Source organism: Lactuca virosa, chromosome 1 (genome assembly GCF_052849685.1).
Source record: "Lactuca virosa cultivar CGN04683 chromosome 1, Lactuca_virosa_CGN04683_v6, whole genome shotgun sequence".
Taxonomy (NCBI): domain Eukaryota; kingdom Viridiplantae; phylum Streptophyta; class Magnoliopsida; order Asterales; family Asteraceae; genus Lactuca; species Lactuca virosa.
Genome location: NC_136426.1, coordinates 119,796,747 through 119,824,291, shown reverse-complemented (window position 1 = coordinate 119,824,291; position 27,545 = coordinate 119,796,747). Strand labels below are relative to the sequence as shown.

The 27,545-nt window shown below is 34.7% G+C and overlaps 1 non-coding gene across 1 annotated transcript; it reads right to left on the bottom strand.

The window, feature by feature from the left end:
• Window positions 1–5,650: 5,650 nt before the first annotated feature.
• On the bottom strand, window positions 5,651–5,757 carry LOC145151609 (small nucleolar RNA R71). Its single transcript, XR_013732174.1, has one exon. It is a non-coding gene; the product is annotated as a small nucleolar RNA R71 (small nucleolar RNA).
• Window positions 5,758–27,545: the final 21,788 nt, after the last annotated feature.

The window sequence follows — 27,545 nt, the reverse complement described above, 5'->3', positions numbered from 1 at the left end:
TTAATATTTAAAGTTTGGCCACAAAACTTTAACGGTTTGACAACTTTGATCACTTTTCTAAAAAGTTGTTAATTCATACCCCTTTAATTCTTTAGCCATTTTCACACTTCTGGTCCTTGCAGTCAAAACTTTTACATTTTTTGTCTGGGGCAAAGTCCGGACTTTTCATCTTTGCACTTTCTATGTCTGTCATATTTATCAATTCAGAAACAACATTGAAAGCTTATGGCCCCCGTGTAGCGGGGTTAACCTTTCTAGTATTACATAATTTATGAACTTTTTGTGAGATATGTTATTTAATATTTACTTATGGGATAGTGTTATAGAAGTAATAATTAACAGTAAATAATTTGTTTTTTAGGTTATTTATATTTTAATTATATTTAATATGTTATTATCGGGTTTCATTACACTAATGGAATATATTTCAACAAGGTAATCTGGTATTGAATTACCTAATTGAAATGCACTCATGTTACGAAATTACCCGATAGAAATGCACTCTAATGATATAATGTAAACATAGTAAAAAAAATTAGCAACCTATTAAATACAGTTAATAGTTAAATGACCTAAAAACAAATTGTAAATTTATTGGTTGTTATTTTATGACATTACAATTTATTGATTCACTATAATATAGTAATAAGTACTGGTTTATTATCATAAAATCATTATTTTATTGGCATTTTAACAAAATAATTATTTGCAAGGTATTTTAATATTGTCATATTTTTTTCATATTATCGTTATGAATATCATAATGAATGATTTTGTAACGTCCCAAATTCCAGAATAAAGTTTTCATTTTAAAAATAGAATAAACACACATTTTTATAAAGTTATATCCAAGTCAATCTAATTGTTAATAAACTATATTTCAAAATCAGAGTTATAATGAGACAATATGGAATATCGAATCATAAACATTATTGATGTGTGTGTACAGTCATGCCTTTGCAATCTGTTTAGTACTTGTAAAACATGTAATCCACAACTGTAAGCACAAAACTTAGTGAGTTCCCCAAAATATCGCATACAACACAATATAGTTGTTGGATTAGGTGTCTAAGCTCATAACTATAATTGATATATATTTGAATTTGTAGTAGCACAATCATTTTGTGTTGCCCTTAAAACTAGCAACTGGTCTAGATCAGTTTGCCACCAGGGCTGCCTGGGTGGTTTTCCTTTGGGAGGTCTCGAGTTCGAGACTTCTTGGAGGCTTTTCCATAAGTGAAGCGGGGAAAAAGGGTAATGGGGTAACTCCCCATGGGTGAATGTTCGAGAAAGGCATATTGCCCGCTTGGATGTCACTGCACGACTCGAACCACTAACATAATCTAACTCTGCCGTTCTAAAAAAAAAACTAGCAACTGGACAGGATGGTTTTTGGAGAGAGATGTTGAATTTATTATTTGATTAATAATTTGAAATAAATGATTTGTTAATATATTATGAGAGTTATATATTAATTAGAAATAGTAATATTTAATTAATATTTAATCAGAAATTAATTTTTGTTGGCTTTTAGTATAGTACAACATCCTATGGTGCACATACAACCCCAAAAGCTTTGGATCTATGTTTTCTCTAATCATACATGCATATGGTTTCCAAAGCTTTAAGCCTACAACTAGCATACAAATAACACACACACACACACACACACACACATATATATATATATATATATATATATATATATATATATATATATATATATAATAAGACAAGTTTTAGACATACCTCTTGATGTTGTTGATGTCGCTAGAAAGACTTTGGCCTTTAAGAACTTAGTGCCCCAAGTGTTGCACCTCAAATGGAATCACAACTCACCTAGGACAAAGGTGACTCTTGAGAGAGAATTTCCATGCACCAAAACACCTCCATGAACTCCAAGAACTAGAAGTATTTCCAAGTGGCGTTTTTAGGTTATGGAGCTTATATTTATATGTAGGATTCCAAGAGTCATGGGTATAACCCAAATCTATACCCATGGGTTTTATGATCCATGGTTCATGTGGCCCAACTCTTTATGTATCCATACATAAACTTAGTCCAATATGGATCATAAGCCCAACACATATAAATATAACCAATTACCATAATTAGTCCCCATAGATTTAATTAGTCTCTTTTGATCACTAAATTAATTCCAAACTAATTCTTGATCAATACTAATTAAATCATATGATTTCATATTAATATATTAGAACTTATAATATATTAATAAATCATATATAACCTCTTCTCAAAAGTCCATCCTAACAAATTGTCCTGATGTTATGCAACCCAAATGGACAATGCTACTCTCGGGTCGAGTACATACCAATAATAATTATGGGATTAGACATCTAATCCAACAGTCTCCCACTTGGATAAGTCTAAAACTATTATTGCAAATACGACTCCAAAATCCCGACTAGCAATCGTAGCTCTTAAAAGTCGTTGTCGAACTCTGACCTAGTCAATGACATTTCCATTAGATAAAGGATCATATATTCCTCCATTATAGATATCATATGGACTAAGACATGGATTAAAATCATTCTCTATGTCCATCTGTTGTTTCCCGATTCCTGATTTATGAAGACCGACTAATTGAACAAATCAAATTAGTCCAGGCCCGACCGAGCACTTAGGGTTGTCATCACTAAATCATCGAGGGGCCCACAGATATCGCTTTTATCCACATGGGGTAAAAGGAACGGATAAACTTCGACCCAAATGCTCGCTTGTACTCACTCATCAAATTACACACAACGATATGTTTTATAACATCCAAGTTACTGGTGCGTTTACATATGTTAATGTGCAACCGACTCGCAACTACAACTCACACGTCTCCGTTTGAACAATATAAGATATTATCATCTCATGATCACTCGTGATAAAATCCATGAAGTGATTCAAATGAGCGTGGGTTTAATCCAATACTCGAATCTTATTCTAGGAGCACTCATGAATACTGCAGCTATGTCTAAAACATCTAGACATACTACAGACCCATTCATGACAGTCTTGCCTCAATACCTACTTCCAAAGTATGATCGATTGTGGACGGTTTGAATAACCTGGTTATTCGGGAAGTCAAAACATGTAAAATGAAACACAAAAATAATACTAATCCTATATGGCCCCAAAACTTTTGAGCCATATTGATTACTCATTATTCATTGTATAATGTTTCAAATAATCAACTTAATACTTGAACTAAAACAATAGTTGTCCCATGCTACAAGCATGCACACTATGTTTACCTATGGTCCTTTCTTTGTGGAATAGATCAATTGAAAACATTTCAATGATGCTCATTTCACAATTCCAAATCCTTATGACAAATGTAAGAATACAAGATTCTTTGCCAATTTGTTAGATTCTAAACTTATATGCAATGATCCTCTTGTAATGACTATGTACAAAAGTCACAAAGACTTGGCAACAGACATTACAAAGTATTCCAATGGAGAGCAATTCCATATAAACAAAGTCTCACATTCAAAGTACATTCCTTTGAACATCTTTCTTGCATTAAGTTTTCTAATCTTACACAGATTTAAAGAATAACTTCCACTTATGGAAACATTTCCATATTCCCATTTTGACTATCACTTCTAAACAAGAGTTGTCTCTTTTCAGAATATGTCAATATGGTCCTTCCAAAATTAACACTATACTTCCAACTGTCCATGAGCAACCAATCTTTGGTAAGCCTCAGATTGTCCTCGACAATTGCTTAATCATTTTAGTCATATACAGTTCTGGTCCTTTTTCCCTCTTAATGCCCTAGGCATTTGGAAAATTCATAACACATAGAAATATTATAGCATGATTTTTGTTAACACGTTTGCTAGGATGTCCAGCTAAATCTAGCTGCTTCTGTTAGCTAGATGAAGTTGGAACTCATGGATTTAATATTTTAGATTTGATGTACTTGTTGGTTATGACTTGTGTTGATTGATTTTACCTAGCATGTTTGATTTAGTATTTAATTGCTTTTAATTCTTGTTCTGTGTAGTTAGTGATTATTAATCTGCATGAATTAAAATACCTGGTAATTTAGTGAACATTAAATTATTAGAGCTAGGATCACCATTCTTAATTAAGCAGTTAAGTATTGAATTAGAATGTGCTAGAGAACTCATATTATGACCGTAATTGTGTTTTGTTAATCAATCTTACATAGCTCCAATTCATAAAATAATTGATTATGTGTTAACTTAAGTGTGAACATACTTTGATTTACATGAATTAATTAATATTAGTAGATTTAGAACTAAATTGCTAATACTATCTTAATTAGTAACCAACAGTACTTGTCATAGCTAAATTATAAACCATTGAGGGAAAGTAGATTCGAACTAACAGAAGTGTTTTGTTATTTGATTGAATTTGTGTTAAAGAATTAAGTTAATCTAAACTTGAAAAATTAGATAAAACCCCCATCCTTGCTAGAAAAATTAGGTTAATTTAATAGTAGATAGGTTAATTAGTCAAAACCGTTCCCTGAGATCGATACCCAACTTACCCAACTATTCTATAATTTGACTAGGTACATTGCCTAGGTGAAATTTAGTTAGTTAAGTTAGTTAGGTTATAAAAATTCGGTGTAGCTATTTGCACGCATCAAGTTTTTGGCGCCGTTGTCGGGGAACGACTTATTTGATCATTGATTTATTTGCTTTAGGTTGATCGATCCTTTTTGTGGGGTTAAACCTGCAAAAAGTTACTTTTTCAGCTTAGATTTTTTTTTCAGTACTAGATTCACGAAGTGAACGTTTAGCTCACGACGTGAATTCAGTGTTTTTCTCGTTTTTTTTTTGTTTTTCTTTTCTATTAGCTTTTCTGCGACAACACGAGGTGGTAACCTTTACCACGTCGTGGTGGCCAGTCTGTAGGAAGTTTTTATTTAGTTTTTGTTCCGTTTTACGTTTTTATTTGGTTTATTTTGCAGGAGTTCATGACCAGAGGCTCTAACACACCTTTGGTGCCACCACTTGAAGATCCAGAGTCGGCCCTTCATAACAAGAAGGATAAGAACGTGAAAGAAGATCAAACACCAAAGAACACACCTTTACAAGAACTCAAGTCAGTATTCTCAAAGAAGTCAGGAAAGAAAACGGGAGAGTCGAGTTCATCTTCAAAGGACAAGAGCAAGGTTGAAATCCTAGATCCAATACCTAACCCAAACGAATCTGAATACGAATCCGACACCGAGTTTAGACTATATACGAGCGAACCCGAAGAAGAGCCAAGAAACGAGATGGCGAACATTGAAGAAATGTCGATGGGATCCTACAAGAAGCGTATTCGAGAAGATGTTGGTCCGGGATTAGTGCAACTCGCGATTCCTGCCACTGCCACATTCGAGTTGAAGGGACACATCCTTACTGCACTAAAGGATATCCCATTTTATGGAAAGGATCATCAGGATGCTTTCAAACATCTAGATGAGGTCAATGACATTGCAGACTATTTCAATATCCCAAATGTTAATAGAGATATTGTCTTGCTAAGGATGCTACCAATTACTTTCAAGGGAGCCGCAAAAGACTGGTTGAAAGCACTTCCACCTGGTACAATTAATACTTGGGCTCAAATGCATGAGCAGTTTCTGGACCAATTTTGCCCACCATCTAAGATAGCTAAACTCAAGAAGGCAATAGCCAACTTTGAGCAACAACCGGGGGAGTCATTATACGAGGCATGGGAGCGTTACAAAGGATTGTTAAGGAATTGTCCTCAACATGACCTTAATATTCAACAAGAAATGTCTATTTTTTATGATGGGGTCAATGTCATGACTAGGAAACTCCTTGATTCACAAGGTCCTCTCAGTAAGAAGAATCCTAATCAGATCAAGGTGTTGATTGAAGAGTTCGCAAAGCATTCTCGTGAGTACCACAACCCAAGACACGATGGAATAAAAGGCAGTGGAGGTGCACATTCTGAAGAGATGGCTGCTATGATGGCAATGCTCAATAATATGGACAGGAGGTTGACCCAAATGGACCAATCAATTCATGCGACTAGAGTTGGTTGTGAGAAATGCAATGGTCCACACTTGACTAGAGATTGCCATTTGGATGAGTATGGGAACAAGAAAACTCAAGTATGCTACTCGAGTGGGGACAAGTATGATGAAGATTGGAGAAAACCAAAGAGGGAGTGGCTGCCATACGATGAGTACAAGAAGCAGAAGGAGGAAAAATACAGACAGACTGGCCGGGGTTTCTACCAAAAGGAGCAACCACCAGCTGAGAAGAAAGCTGATCTGGAGACCATGTTAGGTTGTTTCATGGAAGCTTCAGAGAAAAGACATGATGATACAGATGCAGCATTGAAGGATCAAAGCATAATGATAAATGAGCATCAAATTATGATGAAAAATCATCAAGCAATGATGATTGACCAGCAAACATCATTGAGGAATCAGCAAGCCTCCATCCACAACCTTGAAGCTCAACTTGGTCAACTTACTACGTTGGTGAATGATAGATTATCCCCCCCCCCCCAATTTCCCGAAAAGAAGACACATTCCCAAGTAATGATGATTGATACTGGAGAAGAGGCCATCTCTGAGTTCTTAGAAGCACTAGAGGTGGAGCCAAAGCCATCCGGACCAAAGCTAAAGAATTCGAAGCTTGAAAGCAAAGATGATGCTGAAGCACCAGACTCACGACGTGAGCCCGTTATGCTCACGGTGTGGGCTCAGTCTGAACAAAACCTTTTTGTAACTGTTCCGGCTTATAATCCGCCTTTACCATTCCCGTCTCGAGCTAATCTAAGTCCACTGGAAAGGGAACATCTGGAGGTTATCAAGCAAGTGAAGGGTATTCCTATTAATACTCCTTTTATTGAGTCACTATCTAAAATTCCAGAGTATGATAAGTTCCTTCAAGACCTTATAGACACTCGTCAGCAGTTGAAGAAGAATTCTAAGGTCATTCTTAGTGAGCAAAGTTCAAGAGTTGTATTGAGAGAAATACCTAAGAAGATGGGAGATCCTGGACGCCTCACTCTTCCATGTGAGTTTGGAAACAATTTGAAGACTTATTCTTTAGCCGATTTTGGGGCTAGCATAAATTTGATGTCGTATTCATTCTATCAAAAGCTGAATATTCAGAAAATGAAGTCTACAAAGATGACCATCCACATGGCAATCGTTCAGTGACGCACCCAAGGGGGATTATAGAAGACATCTTTGTTAAAATTAGGAAATTTGTTTTCCCAGTTGACTTTGTGGTTATGGAAATAAAGGAGGATGTAAATGTCCCAATCATTATTGGTCGCCCCTTACTAAATACTGCTAGAGCTTTAGTCGATGTTCGTGAATCCAAGCTTACTTTGAGGGTTGGTGATGATGAGGAAGCTTTTGGAGTACAAGATGGATTTCAAGGAGGAAATGTTCAAGGTGAAGTGTTCAATATGGGTGAAGATAATGAACTTGAAGAATTAGAGAAGCTCATGGAGGAAGAAATCAAAACAATTCAACAAGTTAAACAAACGAAACCGAGAGCATCCATCCCGTTTTTAGTTGAAGTCATTGCCTACACAAATCCAACTTCTTGGGTAAGTAAGGAAAGCGATGAAATATCGAGTGAAGATGATGAAGACGAGGTAACTTCCAAGGAGACAAGTCGAATGGTGAAGGAAGAAAAGATTCCTATGGAGCTGAAGAACGAAGAAAAATTGGAGACTAAAGGGATCAAAAGGAAGCTTGATGAAGACGAGAAAAAAGCTAAAAAAGAGAACTCAAAGAAGACGTATATTCGATGTGTTCAAGCGTACAAGAGGCGATGGTAAGAGCAGAAAATCCAGGTGGTGATGGACTCCTCTGACAGCTCGACGTAGGAGGCACGGAGTCCGGCTCACGACTCCATACAAAAGAAGCGCTTCTCGGGAGGCAACCCGAGTCTGGTTTGGATTTTCTTTTCTTTTTATTTTTAGTTTTTGCATTTTTATTTTTTTTTAGAAAAATCGATCATATCATCTACAACATTTTATGCATAATAGAACACTTAGTGTGGGGTCCCTAAAATTAAGTGGTAATAGTCTAAGAATTACGGTTAATAAAATATGAGATTTCTTAATAAATTATGTGCCAGATAGTATTCACGACGTGAATCCTATAGGATTCACGACGTGAGTTAAGGAAAACTTACGGACATCTGTTTGTTAGGCCAATACATGCTCCAGCCCATTTACTATTAAACTGAATGGCCCAATTTCTCAGCCCACATTAATTCACGACGTGAATCTTAGGAATTCACGACGTGAATTTTGAAATGACATGGGACCACAAATAAAGAAACAGATTCAATTTGACCTAGCCACTTTGTTTACTCTCCATGAAGTGAAGCTGTCTTCTGGTCCCCCCATCTTCCCGATTTCGGCCAAATCCAACTTCTATTCTCTTTTTGCTTACGTAATCAATGATTTAAGAAATGGGTCCAAGACGCGAGGTTCCAACCGGGGTGGCTATTTTGCACATGTTCTACATTTTTCCGACAACTGGGTCTCGAGATATTTTGACACGATACAACAACCGGCTAGGATGGTTGTACAATCGGGAAATTGTTGTTGCACCCACAATTAATTGGGCAAGATTGAGGGAGGTTGGGATTTTTGATCGGCTATCCCCGTTTCTCACAAAGTTATTTGTGGGAAATGGATTTTCTTTTACATGCAAAGGGTGGCATAATTTGTTTGGTATTCAAGAAAAGGTGTACAAGGAGCTTTGTGTGGAATTCTTTTCGATTGTGGCATTCCATGAGAATGTCCAAGATCCTACTTTCCAGCAAGCTTTGGTTTTTTGTCTCGGGGGAGAATACCGTGAATGCAGCTTGGTTGAGTTTTCTTGGAGAATGGGGTTATATGAGACCCAAGAAGCCATGACTCCAGAATTTGTGATGTTTTTGAGTGAGGCTGCCCGAGGATATGAGAAAGGGACATCGGGGCTCGAGTTCTGGAGCAACATTGCATCCGGAGTGTTCAATTCTAGGGTGTCACCGGAAAGCAGCATCAAATCACCCATTCACCACCTTATACATCGGTTCATCACCTTTTCTATCAACCATAGGCGACATGGGAACAAGGTTACCAAGCAAAACTTGTTCTTTTTATGGTGCATCTTACAGCCAGGAGTGTGTTGCAACATTCCTTATTTTCTGGCCCGCTACTTGGCGGATTATGCTGCGAGTTCCCGCCCCGGGAGCCCTATTTGTGGAGGCCACTTTATCACACGTTTGGCCCGGTCTTATGGTTTGATCGTTCCCGACATCACCCTCTCTTTGACTTGTATGGAGGGGAACGAGTTCACTATGGGATATATGGAGACGATGCGGGTTGTTAGGAACCATGGGACTCATTGGGGGATTGTAAATTCCGATGGTGAAGAGGATGATGAACAACAACCCGAAGAAGATGACCAACCCGCACCCCAACCGAGGACAAGAGGAAGGAGAAATGTGAGACGAAGAGGTGAGAGAGAACAACCGGTGCACCAGAATGCGCCCATGGGAGGACCCAACTTTGGGGGAGACATGTCGGGATATTTTGATCAATTATCGTTGAGTGTGAATTGGATTGGTGGGACGATGGAAATTTTGGTGCAACACTTGCATGTTGAGCAACCTCCTCATTTGGTGTATCATTACCCAATTTGCCCTAGGTGGAGTGAGTATCAAAGTCAAGGAAGAGATGGTACGGGGACGAGTGGGGCTCATGACGATGAAGAAGATGATTGATCGTTTTTATTTTCATTAGTTAGTTTTTAGTTTAATTTGGTTTGTGTGGTTTTTGAACTTGTTTGTTTTGTTAAACTCTTGTTAAGATATTATGTTACTTTTATTTTCCTTTTGGTTGTTAATTTTCAGATTTGCTAAGGGAGTCGCGGGAAGGAAATTCGAGATGAGAGCGTATACGTCTAGGCAACCGTCGTTTAGAGTCTAGTGTCGAGAATCGAGACCCACAATTGGAAATAAGTGTGGGGTGAGTCGAGAGAAAGGGTAGAGTTATAAGAGTCGTCAAATACTACATTTAGAAGGGTCTTAATTCATTAAGACATTGGTTGTAGTACATTTATTTACAAGAATGATGGCCTGTTTCAGTTTTTGTTTGCCCAGTTTTCACGTCGTGAGTCCTTATTCCTCACGTCGTGAGTTGGGTTACGAAGGAATTCAGAATTCATATTTAGCGACCTCACGTCGTGAACACTATGACTCACGTCGTGAGTCGAAAATTATCCAAAAAATGTAGCATTTTCATTCACCTTTTCTACGCACTTCACCACCATTCTCTTTGGAGTTATTTTGAAGATTATTCTGGCTCGTTTCCTCCACTATATGGCGTAAGCTTTCCCACATTATTCTTCACGTTTTGGAGATTTGCACCACCTTTATTGGAGATTGAAGTTTCGATTCGTTATTGGTGCTTTTCATATCTAACAAGATCAAGATCCAAGTTCCTATTTAGAAGAAGTCCATATTCGAGATGCATATTTTATCCGCACGTCTGGAGTTCGATCTCGCCACTACTATCCCAGGGGAGTCTGTTCCTTTTTCTCCCTTTTATTGTTTTTAATTTATTCTATGCATACAATGAGGGCATTGTATGTAATAAGTGTGGGGTAGGGGTCGAAAAAGTAAAAAGTAAATTGGTAGAAAATATAAGTAAATTTAGGAAATTTAAATTTAAAAAATTAGGTTTGAAATAATAATCTAATAATTAGATCTAGTAATAATGATAATTTAAACTTAAGTTGCTAGTGTTGTGTGGGATGATCCGATGGGAGCTCAAATGTTTAGTTGAGCCAATACACGTTATAGTGCATTTGTGGCCTCCTTTATTCTAGTGAAATCATGGGACAAAAACACAACATCGCTTAGTTTGAGGGATGCAACATGTTTAGCAGCCTGTACTTGAAATGTATCCAGGAAAATTAATATCTTAACCAATAAGGGTTGAAGTTAAGCGCCCCTGCTTAAGCATGTAGGGTTTTGAGTGAAAAAAGAAAAAGAAAAAAGTGAGTACATATAATAATAAAAAAAAGAGAGAAATTACAAGAAAAGTTGAAGAATTTTTGGAGCAGTCAAAGTATAAAGTTTGAAGATCAAAGATCAAAAATTCTGAGGAATAAAAGTTGAAGATACCAAAAATCACACAAAAAGTTGGTGAATTCAAAGAAATTGAAGATCAAATATCAAAGAAAGTGAAGAATTCAAGAGCTCCATAGTGTGGTATCTAAAAGTTGTAATTCTCTAGATTATGTATGATTGGGTAGCTTTACAAAAATACCTTGAGGTTAGAGAGTTTTCTGCGGATGGATTCGGAGGGATGCATAAAATGAGCATTGTTCAAAAGAAGTGGGCGCGTGTTTATGAGGATTGTGAGTATTTAGAATTGAGGGGGTCTTTACGAAAATTTTAGACACAAATGCATGCGTTGAGGTCTTGACATAATGGCTAGGTTTGAGTTGGATCGTCCTATGTGATGTTGGTGATAAAGGTTTGAATTAAAAAATAGTTAAATTTGCTTGAGGGCAAGCAAAGTACAAGTGTGGGGTATTTTGATATTGCCATATTTATACATATTTTTAGGCAATATTTATTGACATTTTTATTAATAATTTGGTTATTTGCATAGAATAATGGTACTTATAAGCTTAAATTATATTTTACAGTCAAATAGAAGCATTTTCGAAGAGAGGGACTAAAGTTGACAAAACATGGAACTTTGGAGGCTTGAAGGAAAGAAGAATAAAAACTCAGCAAAACACGTACTCACGACGAGAGTAATTGAAGACTCACGACATGACTGGAGTATTCTAGAAGATATGCACCGGATGAAAGAGTCCTTGTTGAACACATTTATCTCGTACTCACAACGTGAGGCTTATCAGCTCACGACGTGAACTTTGAAAAATAGAAAACTATATATTTCCTTGTCCATTACGACTTGGGGGACTTTTGGCTGCTTGGAGGGCTCCTGGAGACAATTTGGAGAAGAAGAAAAGTTCTGGAATAGGATTTCAACACCAAAGGAGAAGAAAAGTTCATAATTGGATTCTAGTTTTGGTATACTTTAAATATGTTTTTGAATATGATTTTTGTTAACTCGTTTGCTAGGATGTCCAGCTAAATCTAGCTGCTTCTGTTAGCTAGATGAAGTTGGAACTCATGGATTTAATATTTTAGATTTGATGTACTTGTTGGTTATGACTTGTGTTGATTGATTTTACCTAGCATGTTCGATTTAGTATTTAATTGCTTTTAATTCTTGTTCTGTGTAGTTAGTGATTATTAATCTGCATGAATTAGAATACCTGGTAATTTAGTGAACATTAAATTATTAGAGCTAGGATCACCATTCTTAATTAAGCAGTTAAGTATTGAATTAGAATGTGCTAGAGAACTCATATTATGACCGTAATTGTGTTTTGTTAATCAAACTTACATAGCTCCAATTCATAAAATAATTGATTATGTGTTAACTTAAGTGTGAACATACTTTGATTTACATGAATTAATTAATATTAGTAGATTTAGAACTAAATTGCTAATACTATCTTAATTAGTAACCAACAGTACTTGTCATAGCTAAATTATAAACCATTGAGGGAAAGTAGATTCGAACTAACAGAAGTGTTTTGTTATTTGACTGAATTTGTGTTAAAGAATTAAGTTCATCTAAACCTGAAAAATTAGATAAAACCCCCATCCTTGCTAGAAAAATTAGGTTAATTTAATAGTAGATAAGTTAATTATTCAAAACCGTTCCCTGAGATCGATACCCAACTTACCCAACTATTCTATAATTTGACTAGGTACACTGCCGAGGTGCAATTTAGTTAGTTAAGTTAGTTAGGTTATAAATATAAAATTAGGTGTAGCTATTTGCACGCATCAATGTTGTAATCATAGTCTCAAATGTTTAGACCTTTGCCATTGCTCACAATTCGAATTATGAAAAGGGATGTCGTAATCATAATTGAATTTGAGAATGCAAATATCACAATTTCTATCTGCTTAAAATCTACTTAGTGAAAGCGTTTCCTCACCATCATTTTCATGAATCGAAGAGAAACCTTATGACACTTAGATTTTATGGTGTATGTGTTCCTATCCATGTAAATTTGTCAAAAACATAACCACAAGAGGAGGTTAGTGACAAATCCAAACTCATATGGACTGAACTTGTTTAATCTCAACTTCTTGCCACCTGGAACCATAAGGGCCTACCATTGATTCCAAGTAGTTATGCAAACAACTGAGAACTCATAGAACTCACATGCATAGTCAACTTTAACTGGAATGGACACAGAAAGAAGAATATGTCAACACGATAGGCTATATACCTCAAGTCATGTGCTAGTGATAAACAATACCCTTGATTAGTTCTTGAAACTTTTCAAGATCTTTAAGACTCCCACTGACCTCTTGACATATAATATTCTCTTGTCAAGAACCATTCCTTGACAAAGCAAATATATTCAAGAGTTAGTGCGGATTCTTATCAAGACAAACACTTCACACAATTGGCCTTAGTTGGTCTTTGTTTTATCCAAAACATCACAACTCACCAATTTCAAATGTACAAGAGTAGAAAACATTTTACTCTACATTTGATAAGTGTTTTAAATCTTCTCAACATTATGTCACTCAAGGATCGATCTTGGAGTGTTACTCTAAGACTTAATTTTGGAACGAAATATGATTCATGTTTCGATTTAACCACTTCAACAATTCACGATTCCTCTTCTTAGTCAAACAAATGCACTAAGATGTCCTTAGAGGATCAATTGTGATATGGTTTTTCCTAATCATTAAGATGATCATAAAACATGATACTGAAGTACTCTCCCATCTTTTCAGATTGGAGAAACTTTTATCTTTCTGCCTAATTTGATTCTTCTCATTCGTCCTGCCATTCATTGAAACTTTTCCAATATTTCAGAATTATACTTAAACCTGTAAGCACAACCATATTTACTAAACTTTAGTAAATCATGACGAATAGCCTTATCGTTCTTTGTGGTGGACCTGATCAGCGCACAACCAAGTGTACCCAATCTCCTAGTCCTTCATTTGACTCACATATACATGCGAACAAGGAATTAGTCTTAATTTCCCAAAGATGAAAATTCTCATTCATCATAAAATACAAGTTGCATGATCCCAAGTTTCTATCCAACTGAAACTTGGTTGATGAGAATCTTTCCTTATTTGGTAAATTATGACACTACCACAAACGAAAGAATCATATCTATTTTCCAATATTGCTATCAATGGAAACATGTAAACAACAATTTTCACAAATGCCATTGTAAGGATATTTAAAATAAATAAAATCAAAATTTTTATTTTATTTAAAAAATTACGGAAAAATTATCCTTATAATGCAAACACATATGAAAATTATGTTGTTATCTATTCCTAAGAAATCTATCATAACTCTTAAGCAACAACTCAAAATTCTGATCTTCGAATCATGCGATCGAAATCCATCTTCGCGATCAGATTCAACATACTCTTTTTCTAAGCTTCCTCTCCTTTTTCGATTCTACAAAACATCAATATGCGACCTAGTCACATCATGCAATAAGAATCTCCAAATAGGAACTTAATAGAGTTAGATAGTGGTCTTTACCTGAAGCATAGTCAAATTTTTTGACTTTTACCATCCTAGTGAACTTTCAGGTAAATAAGGCAGCTTCGCAACCAATACCCCTTCTTTTGGCAATAGAAACATATGGACTCTTTAGTAATGGTACATGTGACTATCTCAGACTTATCCTTTCTCTTTACCATTTGGTCAACCGGGTTGACTATGGCCGATCCCTTTCCATTGGGAAGAGAAGACTTTTCTGAACTTTTAATGTTTCCATTGTCAATGTCCATGTAAGTTTGGGAAGTAGATCTTCCAATCAAATTTGCTTTACCAGTGCTCCAAATCATTTTTGATTCAGCAGCAACAAGCAAATAGGTAAGATCGATAAGGGTCATGTCGTGGTCTGTCACATAGTAGCCCTTCAAAGAACCCGCTATATGACTTAGGAAGTGACTGAAGAACCCAGTCAACAGCCAACTTCCTAGAGACTTCGACACCCAACTCTCCCAGCTTGTCAATATGAGACTTCATCTCCAAGATGTGAGTACATATTTACACTGCTTGCCAATAGGGATTGAGTGACCTTGAACTATTCAAGAACTTGTGGGTTAGGGAGAATAATTGGAGGATGTGGAGGAGGTGAAGTATGATTTCCAGTCCCATTAATGCAAAACAAAGGGATTAATCTTTCACCTTGATCGCCATTTGGGATATCATCTTCACTAGGATAGCTTTATCCAAAAGGATAAGGAAGATCATAGTTGTCATAACTAGACATCTATGAGGGAGAAATTCAAGTTTAGTTGATTTAAGTCCTTAATATAACACCAAATATGAAATATTAAGGCTAGGGCCCAACACAATATTTTATAACTTGGAAGAGGGATGTCGTAATCCAAGCTACAAAATATTTGAAGGTAGGTAAATGACGATTTACCAATTTCCACCATGAAAAACGAAATTTAACATTAGGTTTTAAATGAATTGAAACTCCTAGATCTTTTGAGATTCATTGAACTATTCAATGGCATGTTTAAATCTCGATTGTGCCCTTCAAGTTTGTGACTGGGATGCCGAGGATCACAAACAAGGAGTGAATAATCATGCAAATTAACTTGGTACACTTAATGTTACAACCACCTAATCAATGTGTCGGTTAACCACACACGCTCCATTGATCTACGACTAACATCAAGCTACCCTTTGCCACACATTTTCAGTCCCAGATTAGTGTGTCGGTTAACCACACACGCTCCACTAACGACTTAACAAGGTGCAAAGTGCAATTTCATGGGTTAGCACCAAATTCACATCTTCCTAAAGTAACTAAGATTAGGAATTTAATAAAGTTTAGTTACTTTATATTTATCATTATAGTTTTAATGAAGGGAGAATTAATGTCCTGTCCTACCCGTTCGGCTAACGACCCTCCACCAGTCAAGGAAGCGGTGGGTGAGAATGGACACCCATTAAACTGCCATTTTATAGGCAGTAACCTTATATCCCCTTATAGATCCGCTTCGTGAATGAGGCCTACTATTGTAAGACTGACTTATTCTTATACATATATATATATATATATATATATATATATATATATAAGTATTAACTTTTAATATTATAATAGTATAAGGGTGTATTTTAAACATTTAAAATACTTGATGGTTTAATCTATTAATTAAACTATACTCTTAATTTAATTAAACTAAACCATGTCATTATGGAATTATTAATCTCTTTTAATTAAACACTTTAATTAATTTAATAAAGTCCATAAGGTTTGAATTTTAACTTTTAAAATTCTAGGGGTTGGAATTAAAGTACACATGGGGGGGGGGGGACTTTACAAATTCCAAAACTTGAGGGCAAGTTTTGAACAATTCAAAAACTCTTGGTTTCCATAACTTATGAGTTTAATATGGTTTTTATGGAAGACTTTTCAAGTTCCATAACTTGAGGACAAGTTATGGAAGACATAAAACTATTTTATGATAACATTAAAATTAGACCTTTCATTTTTTCATAACCAATGAATCTTAATGAACTTTTAAAAGAAAAACTCTTCATTTTCCATAACTTGAGGACAAGTTATGGAGTTCATAAAAACCATTAAGATCAAATATTCCAATTAACACAATAATCAAATAAATTTTCCATGATCTAGATTAAACTCATAAAAACAAGATAATTTATATCAACTATTTACAAGAAATTAGTCTATTACATTTTATAGTAATTATCCAAATCCAAATTAAGCCAAGAAAACCAAAAATCTGCCAGACCCGTCACCACCTCGTGGTAATTTTTACCACCTCGTGGTGATCAGGCAGAGTCCAAAAAAATGATTTTTTTAGCTTTGAAAAATAACCAAGCATCAAATATAATAGAAAACAACTCATGGCTCTGATACCACTGTTGGGTTTTAGTATACTACAACATCCTATGGTGCACATACAACCCTAAAAGCTTTGGATCTATGTTTTCTCTAATCATACATGCATATGGTTTCCAAATCTTTAAGCCTATAACTAGCATACAAATAACATATGTATAATAAGACAAGTTTTAGACATACCTCTTGATGTTTTTGATGTTGCTAGAAAGACTTTGGCCTTTAAGAGCTTAGTGCCCCAAGTGTTGCACCTCAAATGGAATCACAACTCACCTAGGACAAAGGTGACTCTTGAGAGAGAATTTCCATGCACCAAAAACACCTCCATGAACTCCAAGAACTAGAAGTATTTCCAAGTGGCGTTTTTAGGTTATGGAGCTTATATTTATATGTAGGATTCCAAGAGTCATGGGTATAACCCAAATCCATACCCATGGGTTTTATGATCCATGGTTCATGTGGCCCAACTCTCTATGTATCCATACATAAACTTAGTCCAATATGGATCATAAGCCCAACACATATAAATATAACCAATTACCATAATTAGTCCCCATATATTTAATTAGTCTCTTTTGATCACTAAATTAATTCCAAACTAATTCTTGATCAATACTAATTAAATCATATGATTTCATATTAATATATTAGAACTTATAATATACTAATAAATCATATATAACCTCTTCTCAAAGTCCATCCTGACAAATTGTCCTGATGTTATGCAACCCAAATGGACCATGCTACTCTCGGGTCGAGTACATACCAATAATAGTTATGGGCTTAGACATCTAATCCAACAATTTTGGGATTAAAGGAAATAATTAATAGCACAGGGACTGAATTGTAATTGTTCAATAATTGAGCAATAGACAATCTAGAACCCTCCATAGATCCATGGACGGTTTCTTAGGGCTTAAGTGTTCCAGAATAATCCCTGAATGGATAATCAGGGAAGCGGATAATTCCCTAAATGGATAATCAGTAAAGTGGATAATTACCCGATTTAAGATAATCTTGGATGTGGGCTTATCTAGGGTTTCCTGACTGCACTATAAATAGGGCATAACCCTATGATTTCGGCCAACTGATTCCCTAGAGAGTTAGGCCGAAAATTTCATCCTCTCTCCTCATTCTTCATCAACTTCCTTTGCTAGTGTTGGGTGTGAACCATTAGAGGCGCGACATTTGGGGCGCTTGCTCTCAAGGCTTCAACAACACAAGGTTTTCATTGTTATTACTACATAACAATTGAGGTATGATTTTTCTTGACCCTGATTGTGTATTTTGATTATGTACTAGTGTATTAGGGTTTCTACTTTGTTGTTCAATTTGTATGTTCAATTAGAGAAAACATAGATCAATTTATTTAGGGTGGCATTAACACATAGAATTGTTTGTTATTCTCAAAACCCATCAGTGGTATCAGAGGTTAGGTTTAGTTTTCTATTGAGTTGATACAATGGTTGAACTTAAACAAGGAAGAAGAAATAGAATCGTCATTCTGTTCGTCAAACACGTCGTGGTGTTCTTCTAACACAGCGTGTTGAGCCTCAACACGGCGTGGTGTTCGTCTACCACAACGTGTTGAGCTGTTAGATCCGAAATTTTCTGCCTAATCTGCTTTTACATGATAATTACTTGCTATACTTATCCTCCAAATCCGATTTTGGTGTACCTATGATGATAAATTAAATGCCTAGAAGTTAGGAGATAAATATTTGGCTTAATTAATTAATTTTGTTGATTGATATGATTATTTTAAGTGTATAAATAAATCTAGATATTAATTGAGTTAAATAGTTAATGTCAAATAATATTTGGTATTTTGAAAATTTTAAAATACATCCTTATGGATCTTATTATTAATTTAATTAATTGATTAATTAAAAGATTCATAAATGGTTTAGATTTAATTAAATTAAAATTTAATTTATTAAAAGATTAAACCCTTGAATTTTAAAATATTTTAAAATACACCTTATACTATGTATATAATTAATAGTTTATATATATATATATATATATATATATATATATATATATATATATATATATATATATATATATAAGAAAAGTCAGTCGAACCGCTACTATGCCTCATTCACAAAGCCATACTATAAGGGGAGTTTAAATAAGTGGCCATAAAATGACCACCATTGGGTATCCACTCTTACCCATCGCTCCCTTGATTGGTGGAGGGTTGTTAGCCGAACGGGTTTGATAGGACATAATCTCATTAAAAGTATAATGATATAAAGTAACTAAACTATTTTAAATCTCACTCTTAGTTACTTAAGGAAAATGTGAATTTGTATGCTAATCCATGAAATTGCACATTACACTTTATAAGCTGTTAGTGGAGTGTGTGTGGTTAACAGACACACTAAAAGGAGATGATAAATGACATCGAGAGTGCCAAGCTAATTTACATGGTTATTCACATCTCATTTGTGATCCTCGGCATCACAATCACAAAAGTGAGAGCATAATCGGGATTAAACATGTCATTGATTAGATTCAATGAATCTTAAAAAGATCTAGGAGATTCATGAGATTGAAATTGGTAAATGCTTTACCTACCTAAAATAGATTCGAATTTGATTACGCAATCCTCTTCAAAGTTCGAATCGAAAATATGGATCCTAGCCTTAATTTAAATTTATGGGTTAATAATTAAGGATTAACCTAACTTGAATTCTCTTTTCTCCTATTATAGATGTCAAGTCCAGACAACAATGGTCTTCCTCGTTCTTCTGAAGATGATCTTCCACATGTTCATCAAGGAGAAAGAATGCTCCCTTCTTCAGGCAATGGTGGAAATGGAAATCATGCTTCTTCAACTCTTCCACCTCCTCCTCCAGTGACTCTCCCTAAGTCATGTTTTTTTAAGTTAAAAAATACGGAATTACTCAAGCCCTGTTGGCATGTAAACATCAAGATGGAAAGTATGTGTGTGCGCATGTTCTGGAAATGAAATCATACATTGACAGATTGGATATGTTGGGTGTCGTTTTCCCAGGGGAGCTAGCCATTGACTTGGTTCTACTTTCACTTCCTGATTCATATAGTCAGTTCATTAAAGACTACTATATGAGTAACCACAACGTGACCCTAATTGATCTGACACACATGTTGATTATTGTTGAAGTAGAAATTCTTAAGAACACAAGTCAAGCAAAAGTGTTTGAAGGAGCTGTCTCCAAAATTTCCATGGACATTGACGATGGACACCATGGTAGTCCAGAAAAGGTTTCTCATCCTAATAGAAAGGGATCGGCCAAGGTCAAACCATTTGATCATATGGCTAAGAGAAAGGCTAGTTCTAAGATAGTTCCATGTGCTAATCTTAAAAGGTCCACATGTTTCTATTGCCAATTGGAGGGGAATTAGTTGCGAAGCTGCCCAGACTACCTGAAAGATCTTAGAGATGGTAAAGTCAAGTCGTATGACTCCACTTCAGGTACATCCATTATCTAACTCCATTTTTTAATAAGTTCCTATTCATAGATTCTTAATACATGATGTGATGATCACATTTTGATGTTTTGCAGGATCTAAGAGAAAGAAGGAAGCTTAAGAAGAGTGAGATGAATCTGATCGTGAGAGATGGATTTCGATTTCATGGTTCGATGATCAGATTTTGGAAGCTACTCTTAGGAGTTTTGATAACTTAATAGATTCCTTAGGAGATGTTTAGAAACATAGTTTTCAATTTTGCATTGTAAGGAGAAGTTCTAATTTTTCGTTTATTATTAATAAAAGTGAATTTTTAAGTTATCTAGTTTACTTTATATTTCCTTGCAATGACATTTATGAAAATTGGTGGTTACATTTATGTTATTATCAATGTTAATTGGGATTTGATTCTTAATGTATCACTTGTGGTATTGTCAGAATTAACCAAGTGAAAAGGAATTCTCATCACCCAAGTTTCAATTGGATAGAAACTTGGAGTCATGCCATTTGAATTACGTGATGTATGAGAATCTTGATTGTTGGAAGATTATGACTAGTTCATTGTTCACATGTTTATGTGACTCAAAGTGGAGGACTAATGGATCTGGTACACATTGATGTGGACTATTCAAATCCGCCACAAAGGATGATATATGTATTCGTCATGATTTACTGATGCTTTCAGTAAATATGATTGTGTTTATAAGATTAAGCAAAATTCTGATACTTTGAAATGTTCAAAGAGTAGTAGAACGAATATGAAGAATCTATTAGGCAGGAAAAGATAAAAGTTTTTCCAATCTAAAAGGAAAGGAGAGTACTTTAGTATCATGTTTTATGATCATCTTAATAATTGTTGAACTATATCACAATTGATCCTCAAAGAACATCTTAGTGCAATTGTATGACTAAGAAGAGGATTCGGATATTGTTGAAATGGCTCAATCGAGAGATGAGTCATACTTTGTTTCCAATCAAGTTTTAAAGACATACTCTAATTACTACACATCGTATCTTGAAGCTTACTAAGTAGGTTTATAACACCTCATGAAATGTGGAGTAATAATGTTTTCTTACTCTAGAACATTTGAATTGGAAGTTATGATGTTTTGGTTAAAAACAAAGGATGAACTAAGACCGACCCATGAAGTGTTTTCTAGTCAAGAATCCATACTGACTTTTGAATATGTGTTTTTGCTCATCAAGGATTGTTTCTTGAGAGAAAAACTTATATGTCAAGAAGTCAGTGGGAGTCTTTTTGATCTTGAAGAGTTTCAGGAGTCAATCAAGAATAACCCTTTTAGTTATCACTAGCACATGACCTGAGGTTGATAACCTATCGTGTTAATTTGACACATTCTTGTTTCTGTGTACCTTCCAATTGAGTTGGCATTGCTTATGAGTTCTATGGTTCTCATTTGACTGAAAAAGGCAGAGCACATTGGTCAGTGATAGTACATTGGTCAATGGAAGTGAGTTGCTTAAACAACATGGAAGCACTGGTAGGCCCTTGTGTACCAAAGGATAAGAAATTAGGAACAAACAAAGTCCAGTCCATGAAAGCTAAATTTGAATTTGGTTTTGTCATAAACCTTGTCTTATGACTGTAGGTTGGAAATGATAAATTCACATGGATGGGAACAAATACACCATAAAATCTAGGTGGCAAAAGATTTCGCTATGATTCATGAAAATGATTATGAGGAAATACTTTCGCTAGTAGATTTTAAAGATTTGATAAATATTATTATGGTTAGTGGTTGTGATGATTGCATTCTCAAATTTGCAGTATGATTACGACATCCCTTTTCATAGTTCGAATTGTGATAAATGGAAACAAATAGTTTGAACGTTCAAGACTTATAGTTATAAGTTCTGAAAGGGTTTAAACACACACATATATGCTATCTAATGAAGGTGTATAAGCTTGAGAAGTCTAGATGAAGACTCATCGAAGCATCACGTATCAGAAATCTGCACTTTAGTAAGAAAGTCAAAAAGTATTGATTTCTGGAAGTCCAGTTGATTTCTGAATACATGTCAAAGCTAGTGGGAGCATAATTGTTATGCTAGTGGGAGCATAGTTGTTATGCTAAGTGTTGCAAGTTGGAAATACTAATTATAGGAAACAAAGATTTCAAATTTTCAAATTGCAAAGTTTGGGAATTGTTTCACTATAAAAGGATTTAAGGGAGAGGGCATTCATACTTCATTTCAAATCTAAAAATTTAGATTGAAGGTTAAAAAGAACTTAGTCTTGGACATATATGAATATCATGTTGAAATGATTCAACATAGGAAATTCGATATATGGAATATATTATAGCAAGAGACTGATCAAATATTAGGTATTTATGTATGAAATTATGTGTCGATTCCCATATGCTTCACATATAGGATCATTTACATATGCTATATATTCACTTGTTCTGATTTTTCCATATGCCTTGCATATCGAGAAGGAAAAAGGAGTAGAACTTGGTGTGACTAAAGTTGTTAAACAACTGTCAAGAACACTCTCAGGTTTACTGAAGATTGGTTGCTTGTGGACAGTTGAAAGTATAGTATTAATTTGGACGAACCATATTGACATAATTCTGAGTGGAGGTGAACATTGTTCAGAATTGATAGTCATATGGGAATATGGAAATATTTCTATTGTGGAAGTTTATGATAAAATATGCATGTGAGTTGAAAACTTTAATTCAAGGAAGGTGTCAAGGAGTGTACCTTGAATTTGAGACTTCGTTACCTTCAAATTGTTTTAAGTAACAAAGTTCAACGGAACATTTTGTGATATCGTTGGCTAAGTCTCTTTGACTTTGAAGCCTCGACATTACAAAATATCATTGCATGTAAGGTTGAACTCTAACGTATTCTAGTAGTGACAAGAATCTTGTACTGTGAAATAAGCATCATTGGAATAGTGTCCAGTCAATCTGTTCACAAAGGAAGGACTATAGAGAGGCATAGTTTGCATGTTTATAACATGGCATGACTGATGTTTAAATCAAGTGTTTTGTTGATTACTCGAAACAATATACAATGAATAAAGGCTAATTAATATGGTGATTAAATAATAAGAGTTTTATTTATATTCAATAGTTTTGAGACCATAGTTAGTTAGGTTATTATTGTGTTTCACTTTGCATGTTTTACTTCCCGAATAATTGGATTATTCAAACATCCACAGTCGCTCGTACTTTTGGAAGTAAGTAGCAAATTAAGAATGTCATGAATAGAATTGTAGATTGTCTATAAGGATTAGACATAGAAATTGTTTGCTGCAACATTCATGAGTACTTAGAAATGAGGATTTTGAGTATTGGATTAACCTACACTCAGAGAATTACTTCATGGATTTTATCACGAGTGATTCTGAGACAATAATATATTATATTCTTGAAACAGAGATATATGAGTTTTTGTTTACAAGTCGGTTGTTCATTAATAATACGTAAACGCGTCAGTAACTTGAAGTTATAAAACATATTGTTGTGCGTGATTTGATGAGTGAATAGTGCAAGAATATACGTCGAAGTCTATCCGTTCCTTTTTCCCTAACGGGAAAAGTGATATCTGTGGGCCCCTCGATGATTTGATGATGACATCTAAAGTGTTTGGCAAAGCCTAGAATGAAGTAATGTGTTCAATTGGAAGTCTGATTTCGGTCGTCATAAATCAAAAATCGGGAAACAAATTTTGGACAGAGAGATTTATTATAATCCATGTCTCATGTCTATACGATATATTGGATAACAGAGGAATATTTGATCACTTATCTTAGGACACGTAACTGACTAGGTCAGAGTTCGACATCAACTTTTGAGAGCTGCAAATTGCTGATCAATTTAGAAGTTATACTGGCAACTATAGTTATTAGACTTATCCAAGTGGGAGACTGTTGGATTAGGTGTCTAAGCCTATAAATATAATTGATATATATTTGAATTGATAGTAGCACGGTTCTTTTGGGTTGCCCTCAAAACTAGCAACTGGATAGGATGACTTTTGGAGAGAGAGGTTGAATTTATTATTTGATTAGTAAATTGAAATAAATGATTTTTTAATATATTATGAGAATAATATATTAATTATAAACAGTAATATTTAATTAATATTTAATCAGAAATTAATTGGAATTAATTTTGGGATTAAAAGAATTAATTAATAGTACAGAGACTGAATTGTAATTGTTCAATAGTTGAGCAAGAGGAAATATAGAACCCTCCATAGAGCCATGGATGGTTTCTTAGGGATTAAGGGTTCTAGAATAATCCCTAAATGGATAATCAGGAAAGTGGATAGAAACCCGATTTAAGATAATCTTGGATGTGGGCTTATCTAGGGTTTCCAGACTGCACTATAAATAGGGCATAACCCTATGATTTTCGGCCAACTGATTCCCTAGAGGGTTAGGCCGAAAAAATCATCCTCTTTCCTCCTTCTTCATCAACTTCCTTTGCTAGTGTTGTGTCACACCCCCAAACCGGAACGGAGGAAACGTTCGGGGGTGGTTGACGTCATGCGTAGTATCACAACAGTTGTATCATAGCAAGCATAGTAAACACAACCAAACATTTAATACATATATGAAAAAGGTTTACATTGTCTTAATACATAGTTTTGTTCATATCAAAAGTAAAATTGAAAGACGTAACTCTAACGCTCCGACTTCTCCAAATTCCTGGAAGTACCTGTCTACTAATTCCCTGAGAATACAAGCAGTTTTGAAAGAATATCAGCATAAAGCTGATGAGATCATAAGCATTTAGTTTTGGTGGAAAATGTTCTTTGATCCTTTTGAAAAGTGTTCCTCAATAAAATCCTATATTTTCTTATGAAAAGCTTGTTTGAAAACCTATTCCTTCCATAACTTCCAGATTCATACAAGATATGTACAATCCAAGGAGCCGTGGAATGAATATGAATATCCGTTAGTTACCTGTTAAACAATCCGTTTATGAAAAGCAGAGTTATCCCGGGAAAATCCTATATTTTCCCTAAAAGTTGATTGTTGATTATCCGTTCTAAACTGAGGTGTACAAGTATCTACCATACTTATATCGGTAAACGTAGTTTTCTTTTAAAAACCCTGGTTACTCCCAGTGAGGTATATTAGCCTTATTACATAAATAAAACGAAATAAAAGAAAACGTGGTGAACTAAATCCTGAAGGCATTGTTAATACCCTCTAGTAATCAATCAGTTATTACTTTGAGGTTAGTTCACTTGATCCATTATTACAAAAGTAAATCACTGTTATCTACATTGTGAGTTTTATGGCCATACTTTGACTTGATATGGCGCGAATCGGGCACCAGTATCTTTTATGACTTTGTCACCCGTAGACCTGCCCGTCCTACTGTAGCTAGCAGCAAGGTGAGGGATAGTCAGTCCCATATAGATCTATACACAACAGTCACGCTCTCCCTACAAGAGATTCTGGTCGTAAGTGCTAGTCCTACACTCTGTTTCGGTGGTGAGTCTTACCAAGGACGTGTCTCCAACTAGACTAACAAATTTAAAGGTAATAATGTTGAAAACCCTTTTTGTAATTAACATGAATAAGAGTGGACCGATTTTAGTGTGCATACATATTCTCTCAAGTTCTTCCAAGGTGTTTTGGTGATTTGTGATTCCATTTGAGGCTTCCATACTATTGGGGCTAAGCTCTTAAAGCTTAAAGACATCAAGCTACATCAAAAGGTATGTCATCTAACTAGAACTTTGTAGTATAGGTACTTCATAATATGCTAGTTAGGATGAAACCTTGGAATAGTTAATATTTGCATGTATAATAGAGAAAACATAGATCCAAGGTTTATAGGGTTGCATGTACACCATAGGAGTGTTAGAATGCTCAAAACCCAACAGTGGTATCAGAGCCTGGTTGTTTTATGTTATATTGATGCAAATGTTTTATTTTCAAAGTTGGAAAAAAAAAAGAAAAAAAAACATGACGTTTGTCAAATTTTAAGATAATTACTTGTTTTTGTGAAAAACTAATTATTTGTAAAATTTGAATCATTTTCTATATGAGTTGAATTAGGTCAAATTTAGTAAAAGATAAAATGATATGATTATTTTATTAGTTTTAAAACTTTGATCTAAAGAGTTTTTTGAAACCTCCATAAGTTATGGATATGAAAAGGGTTTTAAAAAAAATTGATTCAAAGTTTTTTATGGAGTTACAAAACTTGGTCTTAATGTTTTAAAGAATTCCATAACTTGTTCTTAAGTTATGGAACATGAAAAGTTTCATCATAAAACAAGTATTTAACTCCATAAGTTATGGAATCCAAAAGTTTTCAAGAGTTACAAAACTTGCCCTCAAGTTTTGGAATTTGAGAAAAGTTTTTTATGAAAAAAAAGAATTGAATTCTAAAACTCTTGGGTTCATAACTTAAACAATTAATTAAATGGTTTTAATTTTGAGTTTAATAATTGGAATTATGATGTTTTGTTGAATAGTTCAAATTAACTCTTATGGACTTTATTAATAGTTAATTAAAGCGTTTAATTAAAAGAGTATTATTAAATCCATAAATATATGGCTTGAGTTTAATTAAATTAAAAGTCTAGTTTAATTAATAGATTAAACCACCAAGTATTTTAAATGTCTAAAATACACCCTTATATTATTATAATATTAAAAGTTTAATATATTATATATATAAGAGCAAGTCGTCTTACCATTAGTAGGCATCATTCACGAAGCCGGTCTATAAAGGGGTATAAGGTTACTGCCTATAAAATGGCAGTTTAATGGGTGTCCACTCTCACTCACCGCTTCCTTGACCGGTGGAGGGTCGTTAGCCGAACAGGTAGGACAAGGACTATAATTCTCCCTTCATTTTAAGTATAATGATAAATACTAAGTAACTAAACACTTATAAATTCCCAATCTTAGTTACTTAGGAAAATGTGAATAAGGTGCTAATCCATGAAATTACACTTTGCACTTTGTTTAAGCTGTTAGTGGAGCGTGTGTGGTTAACCGGCACACTAACATGGACTTAACAAGGTAGGCAAAGGGTAACTTAATTTTATCATATTTGCATGGTTACTTCACACCTTG